The sequence below is a fragment of the Mustela nivalis genome (assembly GCF_964662115.1).
Source record: "Mustela nivalis genome assembly, chromosome: 16".
Classification (NCBI taxonomy): Eukaryota; Metazoa; Chordata; class Mammalia; order Carnivora; family Mustelidae; genus Mustela; species Mustela nivalis.
The window spans coordinates 14,130,356-14,157,752 of record NC_139035.1 but is presented as its reverse complement, the minus strand read 5'-3'; the positions used below and the strand labels follow the sequence as shown (position 1 = coordinate 14,157,752).

General features: G+C 45.4%; 1 long non-coding RNA gene across 4 annotated transcripts in view; it reads left to right on the top strand.

Moving 5' to 3' along the window:
* The window catches only part of LOC309850311, a 161,983-nt gene that overhangs the window by 69,275 nt on the left and 65,311 nt on the right, over positions 1–27,397 (top strand). For 3 of the 4 annotated variants that reach the window (XR_014304181.1, XR_014304183.1, XR_014304184.1), the window contains one exon: positions 9,509–9,632. The exons of the other annotated variant lie outside the window; for it this stretch is intronic. This is a non-coding gene — a long non-coding RNA (uncharacterized lncRNA). The remainder of the gene's footprint in view (positions 1–9,508; positions 9,633–27,397) is intronic. 4 annotated transcript variants of the gene reach the window in all.

The window sequence follows — 27,397 nt, the reverse complement described above, 5'->3', positions numbered from 1 at the left end:
GAGCACAGAGCTGGAGGTGGGACTCAGTCTCATGACCCTGAGATCACAACCTGAGCCCAAATCAGGAGTCAGACTATTAACTGACTCAGCTGCCCATGTGCCCCCACATGTTCAAAATCTTAAGATCTTGCATTTTATTGCATATAACTCATACCTCCATTTAAAAAAATCCAGATAAGTCTAGCTTCAGAGCCTGCATTCCAGAAGTACTTCCCAATTTTAGGGGGAGAACAAGAAGAAACTACATGGAGGAAATTAATTGAAATGAAATGGGTGAATTTAAATTAGCACGGTCGAATGGTCTTGCTTTCTGAGTCGTGCCGCGCATAGTCTCAGCCCACAGTTTCTCAGGTTGATCTGTATTTCTGTGGATATATTGATATTAGATGAATATCACATTGCTGAATTAGAAATGTGAAATTGTTTTTGTGGGTAAAGTTCAGTACAGCTTATATTTATGTGCCACTTACTGAATGCCAGGCCCTCGTTGTACGGTGTTTCCTAGAGTCACCTGTTGGCTGCCCAAGGGATAGGTGTTTTGGCTTCTATTTCCCTGGCTTCCTCCATGGTCTTTTTGCTCTTTTCTTGATTGCCCACAGAATGATGTCTGCACAGAGTGGGTGCTGAGTAAATATTTTGGGAATGAATGGATGAAGAAATGAATGGTGAATATCAAGTGTGTCATAATCTTTAGGCATATAAGAAGTCAGTGTTTAATTTCTCTGTTTAAGTTAATGTCACTATAGGGGCGCCTGGGTGGTTCAGTTGGTTAAATGTCCAACTCTTGATTTCTGCTCAAGTCATGATCTCAGGGTCATGGGATCGAGCTCTGCATTGGGCTCTGCGCTCAGTGGGGAGTCTCCTTAAGATTCTCACTCTCGGGGCACCCGAGTGGCTCAGTGGGTTAAGCTGCTGCCGTCAACTTGAGTCATGATCCCGGAGTCCTGGAATTGAGTCCTACATCGGGCTCTCTGCTCAGTGGGGAGCTTGCTTCTCTCTCTGTCTCTCCCTGCCACTCTGCCTGCTTGTGCTCTCTCTCTCTCTCTGACAAATAAATAAATAAAGTCTTAAAAAAATATATATATTCTCACTCTCCATCTCCTCACCCCTGCTCACATGAGCACATACACACACACACACTCTGTAAAAGATAAATAAATGGAAAAGAAATAAAATAAATGTCACCACATATCCAACACCAAAAACAAAAACAAAACTCTCATCAGTTTCTTTCTACTCTCTGTGAATTGAGGTAGAACTAATGAAGAAAATACAGAAAATGAAATGGTCTCATTTTCTGTCCCCTCCGGGTACTAAAGGCCAAACCGGTGACAACTGATCTCGTGACTGGACTTTGGATTATTAAAAAATATTTTGCAAGAAATAAGCTTGGCTTATATGACGGCAATGAGATAACCTACTTTGGTAAGAATGACAGCAACAGTTGATATTTCTGAGTGAAAACACCACCAAAACAAGAATCACAAAAAATCCCTCCCAATTTCAAGAGGCAACGGGGTATAGAGGAGGTTGGATTGACCTGCAGATGCCAACAGAGAAAGCCTTTGAGAGATAGGCTTAGTGAGGATCTTTTATCAAAATTTACCAAGTGCCATTATTTTTTACATGGTGTATAAAGTGGCCAAATAAAGCACTTAATGACTTTAAATCTAGAATGTATTTATAGAAATAAAACAGAATTAACCTGGGTCAAATGCTTCATCCTTTGAATGCATCTCTTAATGCTGTGAATTAGCTTAGTGATAAAAGAAAATAAGTTTAAATAAACCACTATGTTGAAAAATAGAATGTAATTGATAATTTATGAGTCAGCAAACCTTAACTTAGAAAAAAAATCTATTCTAATTATATACGTTTTTTTTTTTTTTTTTTTTTTTTTTTTTTTTTTTTTTTTTTTTGAAGAACAAATAATCCAATCAAGAAATGGGCAGAGGACATGAACAGACATTTCTGCAAAGAAGACATCCAGATGGCCAACAGACACATGAAAAAGTGCTCCATATCACTCGGCATCAGGGAAATACAAATCAAAACCATAATGAGATATCACCTCACACCAGTCAGAATGGCTAAAATCAACAAGTCAGGAAATGACAGATGCTGGCGAGGATGTGGAGAAAGGGGAACCCTCCTACACTGTTGGTGGGAATGCAAGCTGGTGCAGCCACTCTGGAAAACAGCATGGAGGTTCCTCAGAATGTTGAAAATAGAACTGCCCTATGACCCAGCAATTGCACTTTTGGGTATTTACCCTAAAGATACAAATGTAGTGGTCCAAAGGGGCACATGCACCCGAATGTTTATAGCAGCAATGTCCACAATAGCCAAACTATGGAAAGAACCTAGATGTCCATCCACAGATGAATGGATCAAGAAGATGTGGTATATATACACAATGGAATACTATGCAGCCATCAAAAGAAATGAAATCTTGCCATTTGCGACAACATGGATGGAACTGGAGCGTATCATGCTTAGCGAAATAAGTCAAGCAGAGAAAGATATACGTTTGATTTTAGATGGCAGAAGGAAGCTTGTTAAATATTTGGAAATTTTTATATGAAATTAAACTTTATATTCTGATTCTAAGATTTAAAATCCCAGGTAATACATGTTTATTGAATATTTTTGTAAAATTTTAAAATTCACTTATTGCAAATTTAATGAAGAAATGGATGCATTCTACTTATCTCTGTTTTCCCATGAGATTTATGATTTCTTACAAGAGTAACCAGTCTACTATAAAATGGAGAACAAATATTGTCTTGAGGATATAAATAGGATACAGAGTAAGGGTGTGGTGAGAGGGAGAGTTTCAAAAGAGGGAGAATTTGTGGATGCATAGACCTTCACATCTTACACTGTCCAACTGCCATGGAGCCACAAATCTGGTTTTGAGTTTCCTGATGACCAAGTCAAAAAGGGAAACACCACTTAGTGACGTGCTGTATAACACAACTGATATTAACTATATTGACCTTGAGCAAAGACTATTCTTTGTCAAAAGATTTTATTTATTCATGAGAGACAGAGAGAAAGAGAGGCAGAGGAAGAGGGAGAAGCAGGCTCTCCACAAGCAGGGAGCCCGATGTGGGACTTGATCCCAGGACCCCAGGATCACCATCTGAGCCAAAGGCAGAGGCACCCTCAAAGAATATCTTAATTGGGAAAAAAGCCACAAATATTAGGGCTAAAAAAGAAGGGTGTGTGTGTGTGTGTGTGTGTGTATGTGTGTGTGTGTGTGTGTGTGTTGATTTCAGGAGACTGAATAACAAAATTGACCATATTTTCAACACTCTCCCTTTATTAAGTGTAATAAAGAATTTTGTTCTGAAATGCCAACTTGGAGGAGGTAATGCTATGTCTGAGGAGGGTTAGGACCAATGCAGATGGTCTGGACTTCAAGCTCTCTGTCAAGTCCGCCACAACATGCTTCCCAGTTAAGTCGAGCTGCAAAGAATTGGGGTTTTCTGTGAGGGTATCAGGCAGTGATCAGTCCGCTTTAAACACTGCCTCAGAGAAAGCGTATTAGGAGACTTTAGTGAAAATGGAGAAGCCAGCCCAGGTGGGGCTGGGTAGGAAGTGGCTGATGACCACAGTGAAGATGAAGTTCTTCCAGACCTGAAAGTCAAGTTGCAGAGGTGACATAGCATCTTGGGGCTTGGCAGTCCAAAGGCTTGACATCACCTTTTACTAGTTGGGTGACATAGTGAAATCTCTGAACTTCTCTTGGGGTCAGTTTCCTCATCTCTGCAATGATCCTGGGCAGGGGAGGGTTTCCCTGCTCCTGATGTTTCTTTCCATGTAGGAGGCGTGGCATGCTGGACCCTGGCTGTCACTCACCTGATTGATACATTTAAGAAAAAGAAGCCATCCATGTTTGACTCACCTCTCCCCCTCTCCTTCTTGGGAGCTCTCTGCCTGCCTGTCTGTAAGAAACAGGAGTTTTTTTCTCTCTCTACACTGCAGAGGCCATCTCTCCAGATCAACATGCCCTGTGCCTGGGAGGGCGATTCTGCCTAGTTCTGCGGTGCTCATGCTGAGCAGGGTCCTTCCACTCGGCCTTTACTGGAGGTGAAGATTTTATTTTGGCCTCCATCTGACACTCTTGTTTTAGTTATCAATTTGCTCAGATCTCAGGTAGAGAGAGGTGCTCTTTACTGGCCCCCTCTAGAGACCCCAGCATGGTTGACTAATATTTATTTTTTTTGAACATGTATATGTTAATATATAAATATAAAAATATAAAATATATAAAAATATAAAAAATAAATTTATTTTATTTTTTAACATGTGTATGTTTTTAAAAATTAAAAAAATATATATATGAGGAGTGAGAGAGAGAACAAGCAGGGGAGGGGCAGAGAGAGAGGGAGAGAAGTGAGAGAGAGAGAGAGAGAGAGAAGCTTAAGCAGGCTCTATGCTCAGCATGGAGCCCGACACAGGGTTTAATCCCACGACCCTGAGATCATGAGCTGAGCTGAAGCCGAGAGTTGGATGCTTAACCAACAGAGCCACCCAGGTGTCCCAGGGTTGGTTCATTTTTAATCATACCCGTGTCATATTGAGTGTGAGGACTGAACGAGATAATGGCACAGCAGTGGTATGGCGTGCAGAGGCTGGGGTAGAGAGACACTGTTGGGTATTCCTATCTCAGCTGTTTTCCCCAGATCCCTTTAGTCTGGAGGTATCCTGAATAACATCAGTCGGCAGCACCCATCCTAAGACATTGCACGGGGAGCGATGGAGTCTTGGGCATTTTCCCACGAAATCCTTACATCCTGTTTTGAGGTGCCTGGAGACATCTGACAAGTGCTCTACTTGAACAGCTGTCTTTCTGGGGCTGCCTACAGTGTCTCGCTCCTCGGGGTGACCCCATCTGTCTTAGCTGCAGATGTGGTTTCTCTCTCAAGGTCCTTTCCAACACCAACGTCAAGCCAAATCCTTATGAGGTGAAAAAGTCTCATTGGCCTCAGGGTGAAAAATATGGGGTCTCTAGAAGCAGGTGCCAAATTAATAAATACCAGGAATGGCCAAGTGTTCAAGGTCCTATCGGACTCATGTGTGGGGTATGGAGGACAGTGTAGAAGGCTCCCTTGGGCAGCTCTTGTTGTTGAAGAACAGCGCTGACACAAACACCATTTCTGGAACCGTGGTTTCCCAGTGTGGCTTCACATGCCTTCTCCATCTGCTCCAGAAGCATTACTCTGGGCATTGTGACAGGAGGCCTCCAGAAGAAAAGGGAGAACAAAAAAGTGCATTTTTTATCGTCTCCAAATACCTACAGCTCAGGGATATGAATGAAGAACACTTATCTTGTGACCTTTCAGGCCCCATTGTAGGAGAAGGACAGGAAAAACAAAACAAAACCAAAACCCAACTATTAAACCAAACACAAAAGGCACCATCTTTTTTCTTTTCTCTCCTTGTTTGCTCTTTATTTAAAAGGGAAGAAAAAAGAAATCTGGTATTTAAACCAACCTGTTGACAGACGGTTTGCTTTTATTTGATTTACACTTCATTTGCATGAATAAAAAGTACAGGGACAGTGTTGTGACTCAACAGTGCTATAGAAATGATCGAGAGGGGACTCGATCATTGGCTTCTTTGTCACAGGGCAATTAGATCTGCTTTCAGTCACCACATGTCATTTAAAACACAGCTATGGAGATTGATAGAAAATACAGATTCCTTCCCTTCAGGGCATGCTGAGTCAACTACAGACTGTAGGTAAAATTTACCAGATTCCAAAATGAAAAGGAAAGTGACTGCTAGATAATTAGTGTCTACTCAGTGAAGGACAAAGGGGGAGGGTGCCATTACTGTCTATCAACCAGAGGAAGAATAGTGCTTTCCTTCTCCCAAAGGAAGCTCGTCCTGTCTTGCCACTTTCCCATGGAAAGGACACGGGAACTTTGTGGAATTCACCTGATGATGCAAGTGATTCTTCCCCACAGCCTCTGCCTGGGTTCTGGTCGGGGTTCTGGCTCAAGGCCAGCCCCAAGTGTAACCGGGGTATTAAGATTTAACAGGCATTCGTGATTAGGGTTGCTTTTGGCAGTATTTGGTCTGCATCTGTCCTCTGGCCTGTGGGTTTCTAATAGAGCCACATTTTCATTCTATGGGTATTTATATTTTAACAGGGATTGAAACCTTGGCTTTTTCTGAGAGTAAGCGTTCAGGAATCTCTAGGACTATGGGTGGAGAAAGGTTCGAGGCAGGGGAGACAGGTCTACTTAGAAGCTGCTGATGTCCCACGTCACTTAGATAATTTCCTAGCTTTCCAGAGACCAGAGATGTATGTTCCTGATGAGAAAAGTGGCTGGATTTCAAGTTGGATTAGTAATATTTGTTGGGGTAGGAATTTGGTTGCATGTAACAGAAACTCAAAATGATAATGCCTTCAACTGGGTGCACACCTTTCCCATGGAAGAATCTGGAAGAAGGTGCCCTATTGTTCATACGGCAGGCAGCTTTGCTCCTTGAGACTTTGCAGAGGCCAGAGCTCATGCTAACTTTTTGCTTTGTCTCCCTAGGGTATATCCCATCTCTTCTTGATCTAGGTCACTCACCACCATATTCTCTTCCTGCATTAGAAAAGTTGAGCTTCCTGAAGCCAGCAGCCCGCCGCCCCGTGGGAGCTAGGCTGTGCGCAGACACCTTAGCCCCGCCAGTCACATGCCCCCTCTCCCAGGCTCAGATTCTGGAAGGAAGGTGAAAAGACAGTGCGATACTCAAGCCCGTGGCATTGGAGGTGTGGAGAGCAGTGTCCACTGTGACATGTGGCGCAGGCCTTCTCCCCACCTGGGTCTTCAAGCATGATTTTGCCCATGGTCCAGGCTGTCTGAGCTGCTCTGGTCCTTACATATTTTCTTAGCTGATTCTTCAGGCATTCTGGTGAGTCGAGGAAATACTTTCAATAGATTCCTTCCCTGGGTGGCAATTTGCAGACGCTCTCCAGCCAGAGGTGGTGTCCTCCAGTGGCTACTTGTATGTGGGAGGTAAAGCCACCTACAAGGGAGCAAGAATATTTACCACTTGCCATGTGCAAAGGGAAAAGAAATAATAAAGCCAAGCATTACGGAGCACTTTATCTAGGTTATCTCCTAACTCCCCAGCCAAGCCTTGAGGACATTCCATTAGAGCCATCCTCACTTTACACATGGAAAGCTGAGTTCTGAACCTGGGGAGTCTGTCTCTACGGCCTATTTCCTAGACCATCATGCCGAAAACCCAGTCTGAGTCCAAATCGGAGATTGCCTTCAAGGCCTGTACCAGCCGCCAGCTCCCTCCACAAAATGACACCCTTCATCAACCTTGCCTTGGGTCCCTGATGGTCCTTCTGTGTTTTTTTTTTTTGAGTTTTACCCAATACCGTGTCTACTCCCTGGCCCACAGCATCAGGCATTTCTTTTATTTTTATTTTTTTAAATTTTTTTTTTAATATTTTATTTATTTGACAGACAGAGATCACAAGAAGGCAGAAAGGCAGGCAGAGAAAGGAGGAAGCAGGCTCCCTGCTGAGCAGAGAGCCCGATGTGGGGCTCGATCCCAGGACCTCGGGATCATGACCCGAGCCGAAGGCAGAGGCTTTAATCCACTGAGCCACCGAGGCGCCCCGCATCAGGCATTTCTTTTCACGTCATCCTAGAATGACTCTGTAGCTCTCTGTCCCCCCCTTTAGCTCTATCGTAAGCCGCTCGAGGATTCTCTTCCTGACTTTGCCACTTACTAGGAGACGGTCACAGGCTACATACTTGGAGAATGTCAGTATGACCTCGAAATGTTGCTGTGGGCCGGGGTGGTCTTCAAGATGCTGCCTTTGACAAGTGCTTCATCACGAGGGGGCTGACTAATCAGAACAACCAATGGCTATAAGTATCTGGGGTCCGTGTACCATGCAAACAACTGAACTTGAGCTCTGCTTGTAAAAAGAGTGACAGATGAACTTCTCTGTACATTGTACAGCATGACAAACATCCCAGGCATTATTATTTTGTCCGCCATGTCTTGTTAGCTGCCACAAAGCCTAGCCTAGCCTAGCCTAGCCTCTGTATTTGGTAGGTCCTTGATATGGCTCTGAATTAGTGGCTGAATGATTGGTTTAATCACCGTGGACCCACTCCCCCGACCTCCCACAGGTAGAGTAGCAAAACCAGTAATTCCCTATTTTGGTTGAATAATGATACCAGAGATCATCTCTTTGATGACTGGGTAGGGAGGAGGTCATGAGCTTTTCAAACAGTTCTCCCCCTGGACTTCACCTTGATTCACTGATTCGAACAGAGAGCGATAACGGACCGTGCCGTGCCTTCAGAGCGGTGGAGATGGGGGCCTTGAAATCAAATGAGAGGAGCCTATGAGGCTAGTGTAGTTTTGGCTTCCCCAGGTCACCTGGTTCAGGTGAGGAGGTCAGCACCCTGCCCTGCTGCAGGGCTGGTCTGGCGGGACTCTGGCTGTCAATTCTTCAGCCATGGCAGCCGCACTCCCAGGATGGCCCAGTGGGTTGGCCTCGGTTGCCCCAGAGCCCACCCACCTGCCTGGCGCTCTGGGCCTGTTGCTGAACGTTCTTTTCTTCCTTCTGTTCCGTCTTCCGTGGCTCTCACGCCGACAGCTGCAGGAACACATGGAGACGGCTTGGCAGCTGCTAGGCACAGATGCTGGGCTCTGCAGTGCACTGTTCCCTCCTCTGCTGCCTGTTTCTGAGTGTTTCTCTGGGTGCCTGGATGTCTCCGCTCTGCGTGGGGGCACGGTGTGTTTCGAGGTGCTGGTGGGGTTTCAAACCTTGGGGGATTGGCTCTGCGGGCAGGATGGTTGGGTCCTGACGACTGTCTTTGCCTTTCTTGCACCCAGCATCAGTTCTCAAGTGTTCTCTATGCCTGAGAATGGTTTCAAGCTGGCCTGGAGGAAAATAACGTTGGGGTGGCTTTTTTCTCCCCACCCGCGGAACACCTGCTTCATCAAGGCCTTGATTATTTCCCGGTTGTTTTCCTGCAGGAGTCTCCTGGGCTAACTGGCTCCTTTGCCTCCGACTTGCACCTTTTCTTCCTTCCTGGCTTTCCTTTCCACGGCGCTACAAGGGTGATGTCCCCATAACTAAATCTGATTGCATCTCTCTCTCTCTCTCTTTAAATCCTCATAGCTGGCAAGATAAAATATGAACTTAGTGTATCCAGAAGGCCCTTTGTGACTCATCTCTGCTGTAGCAGCATCTATTTTGACCAGAACAAATCAGCTGTTTTTTAAACTTGGTCTTGGCACTTGGGTTCTCCAGGCCTAGCAATTCCTTCCTTCTTCTTCTTATCTGTTCCTCGGATCCCCTCTGTCTGAGCCAGAGAGATTTCTAGGGCACTCTCTTCCAGGTGTAGTCTCTCCCTTGGCCTGATCCTTGGTGGGCCAGACTGGAGACGATTACCACCTGAGCCATCTCCATTTGGAAACACTCATTCAGGCAAAGCTGCTGATGAAGAATACTTCTTGCCACCAGACACTGGGACCCAAATATGAATAGGAGAGACGGCACCAGCCCCCAAGGAGTTAGTCAACTATTGGACAGATGAATGAGAAAGCACACAATTAAACTATGGAATGAAACGGGCTTGATGATAGAGGTGAGTATAGGATGTTACAGGCATTAGATGCCCCCCCTTTGTGCCCCTGTACTGTTTCTTAACCGCCTTTACTAGCCCTACAACACAGTTGACCATTGAACAACATGGCGCCCGGTTAGGGGTGCCAACCTAACAGACACAAATCTGCATATAACTTTTGACTCTCCTCAAACTTAACCACTAAGAGCCTGCTCTTGCCTGGAAGCCTTACTGATAACAAAAACAGGTGGTTAACAGAGCTTTTGTGTATGTTTTGTATCCTGCATTCTTGCAAAAAAAAGTAGACTAGAGAAAAGAAATTGTTATTAAGAAGATCACAAGGAAGAGAAAATACATTTATAGGACGGCACCACGTTTATCCAAGAAAACCCACATTGCAAGCGTCCCTGTGAAGTTCAGACCAATGTTCTCCAAGGGTCACCTGTCCCGTAATCATGCACTTTCAGTTTGTCTCCCCAACAATCGGAGTTTCTTGAAGGCAGAGGCTGTTCTTCTTTAAATTACGCCCCTCAGGGTCACCCAGTGCCCAGCACAGAACTCAAGAAATGCCTGTTGGACAGTGGCACATGCATATTTATGTCCACACACAGATGTTTCTGCAGGAGACCCTTTGTTTCAAGGCCACTGTGTGCCTGTCGGGGTCGGCAGCCGCCCCAAGGAAGTATCCTGGACTCCTTTTGGGTTGAAGGATCTGGGAAAGAAGACGTGGGAAGTTAGAGGGCTTGAAGGTTCTGGAAATTCTCTACCTTGTTATGGAAAATGAAAATCTTCTCTTTCTATAAGGTCCTCGGTCCCGGGAATGCAGAGCTGGGGTCATTCTACTTGGTTCTCATCTTTGCCCTCTCCCTTGAGAATGCTTCTCCTCGGCTTTACTTTTCTTCTGCCTCTAGACAGAGAAAGCATTCATTAGAGAAAAATTGAATGTGGTTTATAAGTATTACTTATATACATTTGAAATGAATTAATGTTGAGAAACTGACAAGTGAGAAGGAAAAACAAAACCTTGAGCAATCCCACCATCTAGAGCTGCCCGATGCGTTACCGTTCGTGCGTTGGTGCACTTTCCCAGACTTTGGTCTACGTGTATGTGCAGACAAGTGTTTGGATAAAGACTCTGGATTTGGGCTGCCTGACTCGGAAGCCAGTCACTTTTTTAGACAATGTGTAACAGCTTGCGTTCTGGTCAAACCACCAAAGACATTAACTGGTTTTGTTATTACAAAGAGTATCATATTATATGGCCTACGGGATCTGCTTTTCTCATTTACAACATCCTGCTGTGTATTATAACATTTTTCTATGTCATGAAACCTTACATTATTCCTATAATAGCAATACAGTATTTCATTGAATGGATACCGTACTTTATTTAATAATCTCCCTGTGCTAGGTATTAGGTAGTTTCTATTCTTTGGTTTTTCTTTTTTTTTTTTTTTTTTTTTGTATTTTAAAGACCAGCTTGATGAAAATCCCTATGTACATGTCTCTATGCACTTACCTGAGTATTCCATTAAGACAGACTTAGAAGTGGACTCACAGACTTTCAGAGTGGACTGTAGACCTGCCTCCTGTGAGGGTTATCCCTCGTGCTGTGGGCGAGAGTCTTGCCTCCACACTCCCATCTGGACCAAGACTGAGCTTTTAAATTCTCTCGAAACTTTGCCCAGTAGGGCAAAACTGGCATCATGTCATTTCTATGTGCATTTCTTTAACTTCCAGTGAAGCTGACTTTATGTATATACACTTTATGGGCTATTAGTTTTCTTCTTTCCTGAGTTGCCTTTTTGTGTCATCTAAAGCCTCCGCACTCTGACTTTGATGAGATGATTGTGAATGTTGCTAAAATTGGATCGCTTTTCTCCGTGGAAGACCCGGACCCACGGTAGCTCTGTAAGGTGATGGTTTCAAGGGCCACGTGCTCAACCTCCTCTGCCATGTCTTGGCATTTTCCACTAAAAATGTCTAACAAGTTATAAATTTTCTGCACTTTGCCAGGAACATGGTTTTAATACTAATGAACACTTTTTTGTACATCTCAGGGACAGCAACGGCCACTTTGGCAGACTGTGAAGTGCTAAGTGATATCTGGTTGTGTGCATGGATACATGGCTTGGTGCGTTCCTGAGTTTTCCTCTGTGACAGGTGTTGGGATAGCTGAGTACACGCGTGTCTGTCTGCGTATGTCTGGGTCTTGAACTGAGGTCGGAAAACAGTGTATGCATTTTGGGGGTCTCTGTGAACTTGCCAGGTACCTTTGTGTGCTCACCACCTGAATCTATCTCCTAAGGGATCTTTAGTTCATTTTCTTCTTTCAGGAAGACCGCCTTGATTAACCACCTGTCCTCGGGTTAGTTCTCTTTCAACTTCCTGAGCACATGCCTTTCACATCGAAACTTGCTAATGCATTGCTAAAAGTGTGCCCTCGAAGTAATTCATATGGATTAGTTCTCCCACCGAGAACCTTTGCCTGTGACTGTGTTGAAGTGAGACTCCGGGCGTTACCACATCCCCTCAAGACAGACCCACCCCGCAGAGCATCAATGAGTAATAGAAAACCGGATGTGACTTATGGGGAGATGAAAGAGAATGCTACATGATACAACACCCAGCACTAGATGAAGACTGAGATTTTCATCTTCTCTTGGTAGCGTTCCTCTTTGGTCATGGACCTCTGGGTCTCCTTCCCCATTCTCTGAAACTCTCCCTGAAGTGACCACTGCCTATGTCCTCCTTTTCTTCTCAAGAGACATTCAGCTTTCTTCTGAGTTTCTTAGTCAAAGACATCAACGGATCCTTATCCTCAGGAAAGCCAGCATCTTCTCAACAAAAGTGAATCTCTTTCTGTGGACAATGTGCTGCTAAAAAAAAAGGTTTTCTCTAAGTTGTTTCACCAAATACATACCATAACGATTTGTTTTGTCCCTTCCACCATTTTGATGACCAGGAACATTGCCTTCCAACCAGTATGTGGCCTGTCTCAGCCTTCATTCAGTGCTTCCTCCAAGGCCTGTGTTGCCTGTGCTCTTCATAGATGGGTGCCCACCAGTAGGGAATATCTTGTCCATTTTCATTACTTGGCACAACACATGGAACTTAGAAGGGACACGAATATATGGGCGAGTGAACGGTGCAGGTTGGGTCTGTGTGCATAATGACGCAGTGAGGCAGTTGCTGTGACTCGCGGGCCCCCAGCTCCACTGGGGTACCCACTGCCATCCGGGCCTTGGGTGTCTGCTCTGCAAGGCTCAGCCGTTCGCTTCCTTCTACTTCTCCTTTTTCCTGTAGTGGGCTGGCATCATCTTCTTCTCTAATTCCTTTTGTGTCTTCCTTTACAAAGGGCTGGGCCAACGCATGAGGGGATTTCAGAGATCTGTTTCCCAGACTATGACTGTCATGGCAGCTCACCTCCTACCTCCACCGTCAGTAATGTGGTCCCCCCCAGCCTCTCCTACATGGGACAGGAATTACCTGGGGTCTGCTTCTGAGGTCCCTCCTGCTCCTCCCCATTTCTCCATAGGCCTCTTTCGACAACACTCAGGTCCAGAGGAGGAAGGCATCGGGAGACAAAAGTAGAGATATGCTGATTACATAAAGGGCAGAAAAGTCCGGATAGGGATGTGGGAAGGAAAAGAAGATTCCCCGGGGAAGAAAGGTAGGTCTGTTATACCTGGAAATAAAGACAACCGGATGACGGGGTCAAATCAATCTCTTGGATTCTGTGCCATGGCATTTCCTCATAACTTCCCTGTTATTTTTTGGAGACACACAGAATGGAAAATGCCAAGCAAGGGTGACATGGTGGGAAGCAACTGGGAGTCAGAAAAGAATTTCAGGATTCTTTTTCTTCAACACCTAAGGGAGTCTAGAGATCCACCTAGAAGATGGGGCCCAGCCCCCAGATAGAGACTCAATCTAAAACCCCTGCAGATAAAGAATATCTCTTGGCCACTCCTCACTCAGGAGACCCCGTGCTTTGCTTTTCTTCTACCTCTTCACCAATGGTGATGTCTCCTAGGGTTAGTGGTCATGCATGAATGCTAAATGAAGATTGAGTTTTTCTTTTACAACAGTTTTTAATGACTACAGATGTTTTTGTCATCTTCTTCGAGGGCCTCTGGCTGTAGGCATTGCAAGCCTGGCACATTTGCTCTTGCCTGAATCAAACACATCCTGTACCTCTTCACCTTAAATCCATGCTTTTTAAAAAAACGTATTTGATTGAGGCAAGAACCCTTAACATGAGATCTACTCTCTTAGCAAATTTTTAAGTATTCAACACAGTATTGTTAACTACAGGTTCGATGTTGTACAACAGAACTCTAGGGCTTGTTATCTTAACTGATACTTGATGCAGGCTTGTTGTAACCCTCTACTTCCCCCTAGCCTGGTGACTACCGTGCCACTCTTTGATTCTACGAATTGGCCCATCTTAGAGACCTCATATGTGAGAAACCATCATAAAAGATGAATCATCATTTGGCCTTCTGTTCACTTAGCCAGTGTCTTCAAGGTTCTCAAATCCATGCCTGGGAGCCCGTGTCCTTTCTTTTGTGGCAGGATATAGGACAGAACTCAGACTCCTTGCCCACCTCTTCTTTGTTCATATTCTAGCCCCTTCCCGATAATTTGCTGACCTCCTAGACCCTGAAGCCCTATTCCCCGAACCCATGGTAATTCCCTAATCTTTTCCCTGTGGCCCCCCACCCCCGGCCCTACTTCCAGCCTGCCTGGCTCTCAGAACTGCACCTGCTCCTGGAAGCTTGCCTGCCTCCTCCCCGCCCAGCTCTCCTGCCTCTCCAGGCACCCAACCTACACCCCAGCTGCCCAGGCCTGCCCCGCTGAGGCCCCTGCCTGGCAGGATATGGTGCCTCTGAAGACTAAAAATAGGACTCGTATAAAAGAACGGTGGGACCCAAATAAAGTCCGAGGCAGGAAATATAATGATCCTCTGAAAATATGATTCTGGTGCTTCCACGGGAGCCCTGTTTCTGCTTCAAAGCATGTGAACTGTCTTTATTTTGCATTCAAACTATCTTTCGGGGCCAGGTTTCCTTCATAACACAGCTTATTGCAAAACGGATCTGAAGCCCTAGGGAGTTTATCTCTAGTTAGGTGTTGTTGTTTTTTTTGTTTTTTTCTTTCCAGTAACTGTGGGTCGGAGGCATTCCAGCCATTATTAACTAAAGGACTACTCTGTTTTATGACATCTAATCAGGTGGATGTCCCACTGGGAGAACAGATTGTGTCCCTTTTTTCCCCCTCTGAACTGAGGAGATAAAGAGATAAAACTCGTAGTTGTTTTATTTATTTATTTTTAAAAAAATCAACAGCAGAGTCCCCCGTGAGATCTTCGTGTGAGCCTGTCATGCATGCGAGCCCGGGTTTAATGGGGAAACCTAAGGGCTGGTAAGTGAGACATTTTGTCCTGCCAGTGGCTGTGCTTGGTCCCGTCCCTTCTGGAAGCACCTCTGAAGACCACTCATGTCTTGAAGTAGGATTACCTTTTATTTGTCTTGAGACTTCCTCCTTCAAACCAGGAGATGTCTCGTGGTTTTAGAGCTTTGGGATTTGCCAACAAACCTGTTTTCACTCTGTTGGCACTTTTCACGATGGTGTAAGTTCTCCTCATTGTCCCTCGGGGGCTGCTTCTGTGGGCATCAGCAGGTCTCATTCCTTCAGGCTGAGCTTGCACAAAGGTCCCTCCATCCCCATGATCCTTTGAGGTCTATCGGAATGCCTTCTGTCTACTGGGATTTCCATATGTCCATCTGTGCCTGTCTTGTCTTCCTTCATTGCACATCCCTGGAGGCCAGGCAGCCCTTTCCTGGTGGTATCTCAGCCTCATGGGGAATATGGCTCCAGGGTCTAGGAGGCCAGCAAATTATCAGGAAGGGGCTAGAATATGAACAAAGAAGTGGGCCATTTGGTATCTCAGTCTGCCATGATGCCATGTCTCGATAAGCACTTTGAAATGGATTTTGGTGAGCATTTTATAGCTCGACTCCACGGCGCAAGTTAGTCAGTTTTAATAACTGGCTCTTCAGACCTCAGGGCTCAAGAAACTTCTAGGAAGAGACTCCAGCTCTATCCAAGCTCTGGTGGAAGAGTAGGATAAAGACTTCTGAGTGAGATTTAAGAGGGTCAGGAAGGTACTCCAATCATAGCTCTTTGATTTAAGGTATATCCTTTGATAGAAGGCGGGCCCACCTGGTGTACTGGCTCTGGGGCTGGACCACCTGGCTAGAATCACGGGCTCTGCCATTTCCTAGAAGTGTGACTCGACCTCTCTGCGCTCAGTTTTCCTGCTTGTCAAATAGGGATTCGAAGAGCACCTGCCCTCACAGAGTTGTGAGGATGAACTGAATTACTCTTTCTAAAGTATGAGAGGATGCCTGGAAAGAGTCAGTGCCCAATAAACAGACAAGCGTCGTTCCTGGGGAAGACGCGGATAGTGCAGGAGACAGTTAGTAGACAGCGGGAGCTCCTGGTAGCTCAGAGAAATCAGAGGCAGCCCCAGGGAGGGCTTTATCTCAGAAATAAATAATAAAAGTAACAAAGAATTCGATCATGTACTGAGCACCTACTCCAGGCTGGACCGATCAGGGTCATTCAGTCTTACTGTTGTAAGACTGGTGGGAAAGACACCGTTTCCTCTTGTAGATAAAAAAGCAGAGACTTGGGGAGACTGGTTAACTTGCCCAACAGCGCATCGTTGGCGAGGGATCACCCCCCGAGTCAGAGCTGGTGCTCTCAGCCACGAGACCATCTATGTTTTCACCTGGGTACCCATCCGTGTAAGCGCTGATTTAACTTCCTGTCTCAAGTGGGTGGGATCATCCCTAAGATGCTGGAGTTCATCTTATCGGTTAGTAATCTGGCTTATGGAAAGGGCGCTAAATTTGACGTCAGGAGACCCAGTTTTTGGTCTAACTCAGCCCCCTACTGTGCCTGCTGGGACCGGCTAGTTAGCTCTGCTGGGCTGCGAGCGTGGGAACTGATGATGCCCGCCCTGCCTGTCTCAGCAACTGTGATGAGCGCAAAGGAGATCCTTCACATTCTAACTCATGAAGCAAGGAGCGCTCCCTGTGGGCCCAATCCTAGCAGCCTACATGGGTAACGTGGGTAATACACATGTGTTACCCGTGCTAAATACCCAGGTTAAGTGAAAAACATGGTAAGGACCCCCTGTTTCTCATAATTGTAAGTTAACTCAGGAAACACTTCAAAGAGCAAGATAGCATCGTTCCTGTGAATTAGGAAAACACGAGCCACTTTTTCTTTTTCTTTTTTTTTTTTTTAAAGATTTTATTTATTTATTGACAGAGAGAAATCACAAGTAGATGGAGAGGCAGGCAGAGAGAGAGAGAGGGAAGCAGGCTCCCTGCTGAGCAGAGAGCCCGATGTGGGACTCGATCCCAGAAACCTGAGATCATGACCTGAGCCGAAGGCAGCGTCTTAACCCACTGAGCCACCCAGGCGCCCGAGCCACTTTTTCTTAAGGGCTTGATTGTCCCCCAGCAGGCTAAACATTTAAGGCTTGAGAGCTGGGAGACCAAGCCGTCTATTGGAGAGAGCCAACCTCGCTCTCGAGACCTTCCGTGTCTTTCAGCCTGCCTCTTGCAACTATTGCATGAATGGTAACCACGTTGAGAGTTGCTCCAGAACAAGGGAGCCAGCAAAGTTGGGAGGCTGACCTGGGAAGACCACGAGGGGCTCTGTGAAGATGAGTTTCTCAGGCGGCCCTGGGCACTTCTTTCCCCACGTCTGTCTGCTTGCGGTGGTGGGAGGCTGGGTCAGTTCTGTGCTTTGCTAAGAAGAAAGGTATCGAGATGGAGAGGAAGGATTTGAGAGATGAAGCCACCGTAAAAAATGAAATCCTGGATCTTGTTCTGACCGGTCAGTGCTCATGGCGGGTGGCTTGTTAAATATATCCACTCTCACCCCGGGATAAAGCTTGCCTCTGCTTGGTTTTGCAGAAGCTCTCATTGATTCTGTGCTCTGTCCGGGGCTAACTCTTTTCCCGTCGCCTCCGGGAAACATAGTGCAGCATCGTAAGTACCCTGTGGTCTCGGGGCTGACGTGCTGCAGCCGACTTCCAGGAGGACCTGAAGGAAGTTTTCCATTGAGCTGGCTCATCTCATCTCTGAGAACCAGACCTGGGCCTTCTTTGATTCTTCAACAGTTCTGTGCCCTTGTGTTCAGAAGGTATTCAGTAGGCGCTCACTGCAGGAATGGACCCATCAGAAAGCATCCAGGGAGTGCCAGGTTAGCCCAGGTAGAGAGTGAAGCAAGAGGACGAGATCCCACCTGTCGGGGAATATCAGCTTCAGGCAGATGATCCCACCCTGACATGGGAGAAGTAAAGGACACATGAATTTTTATTTGTGCAAACCATGAGATTCAATTTAAAAAAAGGAAAGGTTATCACGAAGCGAAATGCAAGAGCCTGGAGACGTGGAGGGTGCATAGAGATTTTTTGTGGATGTCAAGGCCCCAAGAGAAGCAAATTCCTTTGGAAACAGCCCAGTGAGTAGCATTTCCCATCGCTTCCGTTTTTGTAAAGGCTGGTTTTGTTGGGTTTTTAACCGAGAGCCTCAGGATGGAGGGAGAAGCTATCTTCTCAGCACAGAGTTTTCTTCCCCTTTTCCAGAGGGAAGGCAGATTTGGGAAACTGGCACTGCCCCTGCCCAGATGGCAGCCAGCAGCTGGCTCTGGCAAAGGGGAAATTCTCACTCTGGGCTGCTGGCTGCCTGGCCCCTCCCGTCTCCCCAGCATCCCAGCCCGGGCCATTGGAAAGGCGAGAACGTGAGAGCTTGGCCATGCCAGCAGCTCCTGGCCACCCTGACCCAGCGATTCTGGCTCCGATACCCAGACCTGTGGCCGGGGAGCCGGGGGAGTAGACCCAGAGGCACTAGCCCGCCGCCGCGGCCTCCTCTTCCTGCCTCAGCTGCGGTCGGGCCTGTGCCGAACCACACTGCGTCTCCTGAGAGAGGCTGGTGGTGATTTCCGAGAGAGTGGCCTGGCCTCATGGCCACAGGCTGATTGGGGTCACAGGGCCCCAGATGACCCAGCTGGCCCATGGCTGCCCCTTCCCACAGCAGACACTGCCCCGTCTCCTAGCAGACCCTACGGGTCCTCGGTTCGCGGTTCCTCCGCCCCAGGCACACATTTCCCTCTGCTCCTCCCCCCCCCTTCCTTCTCTCCATCTATCTCTTCTCACAATGTCTTTCTCGTCCTTTCTTGCTTTCCTCCTCCTTTCTTTCATTCTTCGACCCTGTATTGACGACACCTTCTGTGTCACTCTTCTGCTCAGTTCCAAGGGTGCACAGATATAATAATAATACAATAATAGTTGGCCCTGCCCCCAAGGAGCTCACAACTCAGGACATTTGTGCATGAGATGGGATGAGTCTATGGCAATTAGCGACAATAGAGTGTGTTAAGTACGATAAAAGCACACAAATTACTAGGAAGGCTGAGGAAAGAGCCATTAATTTCTACCTGACCCATTTTGGGGAAAAGTTAGCTGAGGTGCTGTCATTTTTCAATTTAGTTGCTCACTCGGCTTCTCATGTCCTGGAGAAAAGGTTTTATGTCGCTTAGTCTCGTCGGAAAAATGAAAGGTTTGCTTTTTGTTTCAATTCCTGCTTATGACTCGGGTCCTGAGGTTTTGAATTTTTATCAAGTCCAGTTTTATTTATATTTTTCTTCTATGGATAACACTTTTTTTTTTTTAAAGATTTTATTTATTTATTTGACAGAGATCACAAGTAAGCAGAGAGAGAGGAGGAAGCAGGCTGAGCCGAGAGCCCGACGTGGGGCTCGATCCCAGGACCCTGGGATCATGACCCGAACCGAAGGCAGAGGCTTTAACCCACTGAGCCACCCAGGCGCCCCAATGGATAACACTTTGGCGGCTGTTTTTGTTTATCCCAAACGTTGTAAAGATTTTCTCCATATAATTCTATAATTACATTTGCATTTAGGATCTATTTTTGTTAACCTTTATTTATTTATTTTTAAAGATTTATTTGTTTATTTTTAAAGATTTGCTTATTATTATGGGCAAAGGGAGAGGGAGTGAACCTTAAGCAGACTCTGCACTGAGCACAGAGCCTGATACGGGACTCGATCTCACGACCCTGAGATCGTGACCTGAGCAGAAGCCAAGAGTTGGACACTTAACCAATTGCACCACCTCAGGTGCCCCTTCTTTTTTTAATATTAAAAAAAAAAAACAGTATTTCTAATACCAGTTGTTCTAGTGCCACTTGTTTGAAAGACCATCGCTTCTCTATTGAATTATTTTTGCGCTTTTGTCAAAAGTTATTTGACTATATTTGTGTGGGTGTATTGCTGGATCCTTCAAGAGGAGTGTTGTTTTTTTGAAGCTTTTATTTCTTTATGAGAGAGAAAGAGAGCAAGAGAGCGGAGGCAGGGTGGGAAAGAGAGGCAGAGGGACAAGCAGACTCCACCCTTGACTGTGGAACCTGACCGGGGCTCTGTCTCAGGACCCCGAGGTTATGACCTGAGTGGACACCAAGAGTTGGTCCCTTAAATAACTGAGCCGCCCAGGTGCCCCTTGGAGGGGCCTTTTTATGTCCAGTATATTACTTGGTGCACTCTCTCTGTCTTTCTCAAAATAGCGGCATTCCTGCCATGCAGATAACACCCCATCTGAATTAGAGCCAGGACTTGAGCAGGCAGAAGAAAAGAAGTCTGGCCAACCAAGATTCGAATGAACTTTGCCACTGATGGCTGTGTGACTTTTGCATTTGGGACTTTTTGATCTTGAAAAAACACAGGTGAGACTCAGTCAGGAGTGTCATAGAGATTAATGAGGGCCCTGGCTCGGGGAAGAGCTGGGATGTGCCTCCTCAGTATCCACATATTTGTGTCATTCCTTCTGTCCTGTTTTACGGTGAAAATATTTGGGCGGTGGAGAGCGGCAGGGAAGCTGCGAAAATAAGCGTATTGTTAGATTACAAGCGCTTTAAAGGAAGGTCTGTCTTCTTCTGTAACAGGGAAGGTCTTCCTGTTGCCCCCTAAGGTAGGCAGCAAACAGACCTTCAGGGTCCCGTGTTTATTTTCTGCGGCACGAGGTCGAATACAAGAATTCCGCCGGGGAGCCTTATTCCCATTACATTCCTTTGTTTCTCCTTCCCAATAGTATCATTCTTTTACATCTTTGGAATGAAGAGCATGCAAAATGGTGTCTTCGTATTGCTGAAATGCTTTCCACCCATGCCACTCATTTCTGATTTTTCATGGCCTTAAAACACCATCTGCTGGGAGGGTGGGAAGGACACTTGCAAGGTTGTCACGCCCCTCCCTGCAGCCTCAGCCCGGGCTGCGCTTGGGCCCATCACAGAAAAAGCATTTTTTTTTTTTTTTTTTTTTTTGCTTTTTTTTGTTTTTGGTCTTTCTCCGAAGGGTTCTCAGAAACTTAGTTCCCACCTTTGGAAGTTTCCTCTTCTGGGCCATGCCCCATTCTCCCTCCAAGGACTGCATTCCTGATGGACAAGGAGACTTCACTCAGGACAAGCACTTGGGGAAGCTTGTACCATGATAATCATTTCGTGTCTTTGATTAACTTGGCTTTCTTTTCCTTCATAAATTGTTCAAACACTTTAAGTCCGAACACTAACACTGGGGACAGCTTGTGATTAACCTCTCTCCACTCCAAGAAGTAGCCAGCATCAGTGATTCTTCCTTCTAAAATAGCTTAACCAGTTTTTAATACACCAAAAAGACTTTTGCCCATAGCCCTCTGGTCATCTATTTTCCTTAATAGCCTTTTATGAGGGACCTTATCAAAAGCTTGCAAGGAAATCCAAGTAAATTATGTTCCTTGGTTCACCTTTACCTACTATTTCATTAACTTTTTCAAAAACAATATGACATAGTTTTCAACATAATTAAAGGGGTTGGGAAAAAGGGAACTTTAACTACCGTTTGACAGTTTCCATAGTCGCTTAGGGGAGCTGGGTCACTGCTCACATTCTGTCTCTGCTTAAGGACACTAATTCATTTCCCAGGCTGTCTGGCGAGGTCAGCCACTAGTTCAAGGTGGAAATGACAAGTTTTTAGGCTTTCAAGTGTGCAGCTCTCAGCTCTCCAGAGAGCACGAAGGAAGGAAGCTGCAAGTTTATCCAGGTCTGGCCCAGAGAAAGAGGAAATGATGGGGAAAATCAAGACAAGGGCAGAGGGCGGTGTCTCAGTGGAGGGGAGAGCTAGCCTGGGAGAGTCTCCCATATTCCCAAACAACTCTTCATACTTTGCATGAGAAAGGGAGGGGCCGAGACCACAGAATTTGGGAAGATTCTCAGTGTCCCAGGGGGCGTATGGAAAGCCAGAATGCAAGGGTATGTAGAGGTTGGTAGAAAGAGAAGGGAAGAATTAGATACGGAAGAACAAGTCGTAGCACTATTAAAAATGATGTCTTTTACCATCTTAAGAATTACAGTTGTATTTGCTAAGTGTCTCCTCCGTGCAAAGCTGCTCTGGGTGGGTGCACGTGCCTATCTCGTGTAGCATCAGGTGAGGGGAGGGACAATAGCATTCCCTTCACTTATAAATGAGAAAAATAAGGCACAGAGTGTTCGAAGGACTTGAAGGTCACACAGTTACTAAATTATAGCATTTGGGAGGCAACCTCGTCCTTCTAATTCAGAAGCACATGGATTTTCCATGATACCAGCTAGCTGGTTCTGAGTCCGTTTGGGGGCAAAATTCTCCCTTAAGTCAAATACTCTGGGTAACTCTATGTTCTAAGCTTTCTAATTATGAATTAGCCGTTTTCATGAAGTAAGTATCATTACCCAGTCATTAAAAAAGGGCAGCCACAATTTAATTTGTATCGGTTCACAAAGGCATATAAGGGTACAGTCTCTCCAAACAGCTCTATGAATCTTCATTTTCACTGGTCTGGGAATTTGGAAGTATTCTTTTTTTTTTTTTTTTTTTAAGATTTTATTTATTTATTTGACAGACAGAGATCACAAGTAGGCAGAGAGTCAGGCAGGGAGAGAGAGAGAGAGAGAGAGAGAGAGAGGAGGAAGCAGGCTCCCTGCCGCAGAGAGAGCCCGATATGGGGCTCAATCCCAGGACTCTGAGACCATGACCTGAGCTGAAGGCAGAGGCTTTAACCCATTGAGCCACCCAGGAGCCCCTGAAAGTATTTGTTTACAAAGGACTCTGCTAGTAAAATGGGCTTTTAATGTCGAATGGAATAGTAAAGAAAAGCAGAAAAGCTTTCATTTCTTTCTGGCTTACTTCTCGGTTTCCCCTGGCTCCATGCCTATTTTTCCTTATGTCCTGAGGAATTGGCCATTTTTAGTCCTTTCCACAACTTCAGAAAGCCCACCATAATTGTCCTACCACATGGTTCAGACTCCAGAGGATGGGATGCCTGCATATTCCGAAGCAGTCGTCTAAGTGTCTTCTGGAGACCAGCATGCTAATCTCAGATTCTTCTGGAGGCTGGTTTTCCAAGCGATCATGGCACCTTCCTTTCTGCCTCGTGCATGCTTCTTGTGGAATGTTCAGGACAGGCAAGGATCAGAAGGAACCTGAATGAGCCTGAGCAGCCCAGCCAATGAGGTCCCTACCTCTGCTGCTGATTTGTTAAGACCATGGTCCTGAAGACCAGGAGTCTGAGAAGCTGAGGAACCAGAAAAGCAACTTGGCCTTTTCTACAAAGAATTGAATGCACTGATCAGAGTGAATGCAAAGGTGGCAGCCAGAGAGAAAAAAGAATTCTTTCCATCTCCCGTCGAAATAAGGAGACTGAGGGAAAAAGAACAAGTCTCCTGATGTAGTTGGGGAGATGGCATGGGCTGCTGGATCTTAGTAAGGTCAAATAAAATTGGAAGTTGGCAGTTTGGACGGGACATTTCAGTGTCCATCTCCAGATAGCAGGAGGCATCTCCTGGGGCATTCATCAGGGGTATAGTCATTAGGCAGGTCTCTGTATGAAAAGTTGGGCAGGGGTGCGAGACCCTGGGCCATGCAGGGGAACAGAAAGAGTCCTACCAAGATCGTGTTGGTGCATTCCAATACAAGTTCTGGTACCTTCTAGCTTTGGTGACATTGGAAATGTAAATCTTGATTTATTAATCAGAGTTTCAGTTTCCTCATCTAGTACATGAGAATAATGCCTGGTTTACCTGGTAGTTCGAGGAATACCGAAGATAGTGTGTGCAAAGTCTCTGACGACATGTAGCAGATAATGTCTTTCCCAGGAATTTTTTTTAAAGATGTATGTATGTATTTATTTATTTGAGAGAGAGAGAGTAAGTGAGAAGGTGGGGTGAGGGGCAGAGAGAGAGGAAGAGAAATGAAGCAGGGCTCGATCTCGTGACCTGGAGATCATGACCTGAGCCAAAACCAAGAGTCAGATGCTTAACTAATGGAGCCACCCAGGTGCCCCTTGCCTATAAACTTCTGATGTGTTATTTTTCTAAATGACAAATATAGATTCATAGCATAACTACATGTATGACTTTGTGTTTTTTATCACAGGTATATCTAGGAGATACCATGGGCTCTGTTCTGGGCCATTGCAATAAAGCAAGTATTGCAATAAAGTGAGTCAAATAAATTTTTTGGTTTCCTAGTACTTATAAAAGTTGTATTTGTGCTATACTATAGTCTATTAAGTGTGCAATAGCATTATGTCTAAAAAACCAATATAAATACCTTGATTTAAAATTATTTTATTGTCTAAAAGAAACAAACCTGAGCTTTCAGTGCCTCATAATAATTGCTGGAGAGGGTCTCGCCTCTATGTCGATGGCTGCTGACTCATCAGGGTGATGGTTGCTGGTGCCTGAGTGGCTGTTGCCATTTTGTAAAATAAGACAGCCTTGAAGTTAGCTGGAGCAACGGACTCTTCTTCTCATGAATAATGTCTCTGTAGCATGTCATGCTACAGAGATAGCATTCTGTCCACAGGAGTACTTTTCTCAAGAGTGGAATCAGTCTTCTCCAACCCTGCTGCTTCTTTATCAACTAAGTTTGTAATATTCTCAACCCTTAGTTGTCACTTCAACAATATTCACAGCATCTTCACCAGGAGTGGATTCCATCTCAAGAAACCACTTTCCATTGCTCATCCTTAAGAAGCATGTTTCCTCCCGTAGAGTTTTATCATGAGATTGTAGCCATTTAGTCCTATCTTCAGGCTCTACTTCTGATTCTGGTTCTCTTGCTATTTCCACCATGTCCACGGTCACGTCCTCCCCTGAGGTCTTGAACTCCTCGGAGTCATCCACAAGGGTGGGGAACCAACTTCTTCCAAACTCCTATTCGTGTTGATATTTGGGTCTCTTCTCATGGATCATGCATGTTATTAATGGCATCCAGAATGGCAAATCCCTTCCAGAAGGTTTTTACTTGCTTTGCCCAGATTCTTCAGAGGAGTCAGGATCTATGGCAGCTATAACCTTATGAAATGTATTTCTTAAATGATAATACCTGGAAGTTGAATTATTTGATCAGTGGTCATCTTGTTCCAACTTCAGCTCCCTGCATGTCCTCTAACCTCTGCAGAATGGATGTTGTGTGAACAGGCATGACAACAACATTCATCTCATTGTGCATCTCCAGCAGAGCTCTTGGGGGACCAGGTGCACTGGCAATGAGCAGTGATCTTTTTTTTTTTTTTAATTTTATTGTATTTTTTTCAGTTTTCCAAGATTCATTGTTTGTGCACCACACCCAGTGCTCCATACAATATGTGCCCTCCTTAGTACCCACCACTAGGCTCACCCAACCCTCCATTCCCCTCCCCTCCAAAACTCTCAGTTTGTTTCTCAGAGTCCACAGTCTCTCATGGTTTGTCTCCCCCTCCAATTTCCCCCAACTTTTCCTCCCCTTCTTTCAATGTCCTCCATGTCATTCCTTATGCTCCATAAGTGAAACCATATGATAATTGACTCTCTCTGCTTAACTCATTTCACTCAACATAATCTCCTCCAGTTCCATCCATGTTGATAAAAAAGTTGGGTATTCATCCTTTCAGATGGAGGTGTAATACTCCGTTGTGTATATGGACCACATCTTCCTTATCCATTCGTCTGTTAAAGGGCATCTTGGCTCTTTCCACAGTTTGGCGACTGTGGCCATTGCGAGCAGTAATCTTTTGAAAGGAATCTTTCTGCCCGGCACTAGGTCTCAACAGTGGGCTTAAAATATTCAGTAAACAATTTGTAAACAGATGTGCTGTCATCCAGGCTTTGTTGTTCCATTTCTAGAGCACAAGCAGAGTAGATTTAGCATCATTCGTAAGGGCCTTAGATTTTCAGAACAGTGAACAAGCATTGGCTTAAAGAGGAAGTCACCAGCTGCCTTAGTTTCTAACCAGAGTCAGCCTATGCTTTGAAGCTTTGAAGCCAGGCATTGATTTTTCTTTCTAGCTATGAACATTCTAGATAGCATCTTCTTCCAAGAGAAGGCTGTTCTGTCCACCTTGGAAATCTGTTGTTTAGCGTAACCCCCATCAGGAATCCTCTGAGCTAGACCTTCTGGGTGACTTGCTGCATCTTCTCCCTCAGCCCCTGCTGCCTCACCTGGCACTTGTATGCTCTGGAGACGGCTGCTTGCCTTCAACCTCATGAACCAACCTCTGCTGGCTTCAGACTTTTCTCCTGCAGCTTTCTCCCCTCTCTCAGCCTGCATAGAACTGAAGAGAGCTGGGGTCTTGCTCTGGATCAGGGCTTTGGCTTCCAGGAATGTTGTGGCTGGTTTGATCTCCTATCCAGACCACTAACACTTTCTCCATATCAGCAATAAGGCCGTTTTGCTTTCTTATCATTTGTGTGTTCACTGGAGCAGCACTTTTAATTTCCTTCAAGAACTTCTCCTTTGCATTCACAAGCTGGCTAACCATTCAGGGCAAGAGGCCTCACGTTCAGCCCATCTCAGCTTTCAACACGCCTTCCTCTCTAAGCTTCGTCATTTCTACCCTTGGATTTAAAGCGAGAGACCTGTGAATCTTCCTTTCACTTGGATACTTAGAGGCCATCACACGGTTATTAACGGGCCTAATGTCAATGCTGTGGTGGCGCTGGAAACAAGGAGGCCTGAGGAGGAGAGATGGAGAAGGGCTGGCTGGTGGTGCAGTTGGAACACGCGTAAGGTTTGTCTGGTCGATTTACTGTCTTAAAGGGGAGGGGACCATGGCACCCAAAACAATGACAATAGTGACGTCAAAGATCACTGACCACAGACTGCCAAAACAAAGATAATAATTATGAAAAAGTTTGAAATATTGTGAAGATAACCAAAATGTGACATGAAGTGAGCGAATGCCATCGGAAGAATGGCACTGATGGACTTGCTCTTTATAGAATTGCCACAAACTCTGAATCTGTAAAGGATGAAATATTTGCAAAGTGCAATAAAGGGCACACCGGAGTGCCTCTGTTCTCTCCACCGACGGCAAAGAAATAACACTTTTAGGTGGAAATTGTAATGACTGAGTTTTTTCCTTCCAATTGGACTTATGATGTAAACTCCCCAAATTTTATAATTTAATAGTAGATGAGAAGCCTTTCAAAACTATACAATTTAGATAACATGATGTGTATTTCTAGTCACCTGCATTGTATCACTTAAAGCATGGGTAGGGCTTCTGGGCATTTTGACCAGCAACTTTGCATCATTAATAGAGTCAGGGTTAAAAATCACATGCACTACACTCAGTTGAGTTAAAAGCATAGAGCATGTAACTTCCTGATGTAAATTCTCATTTTGCTCTGATC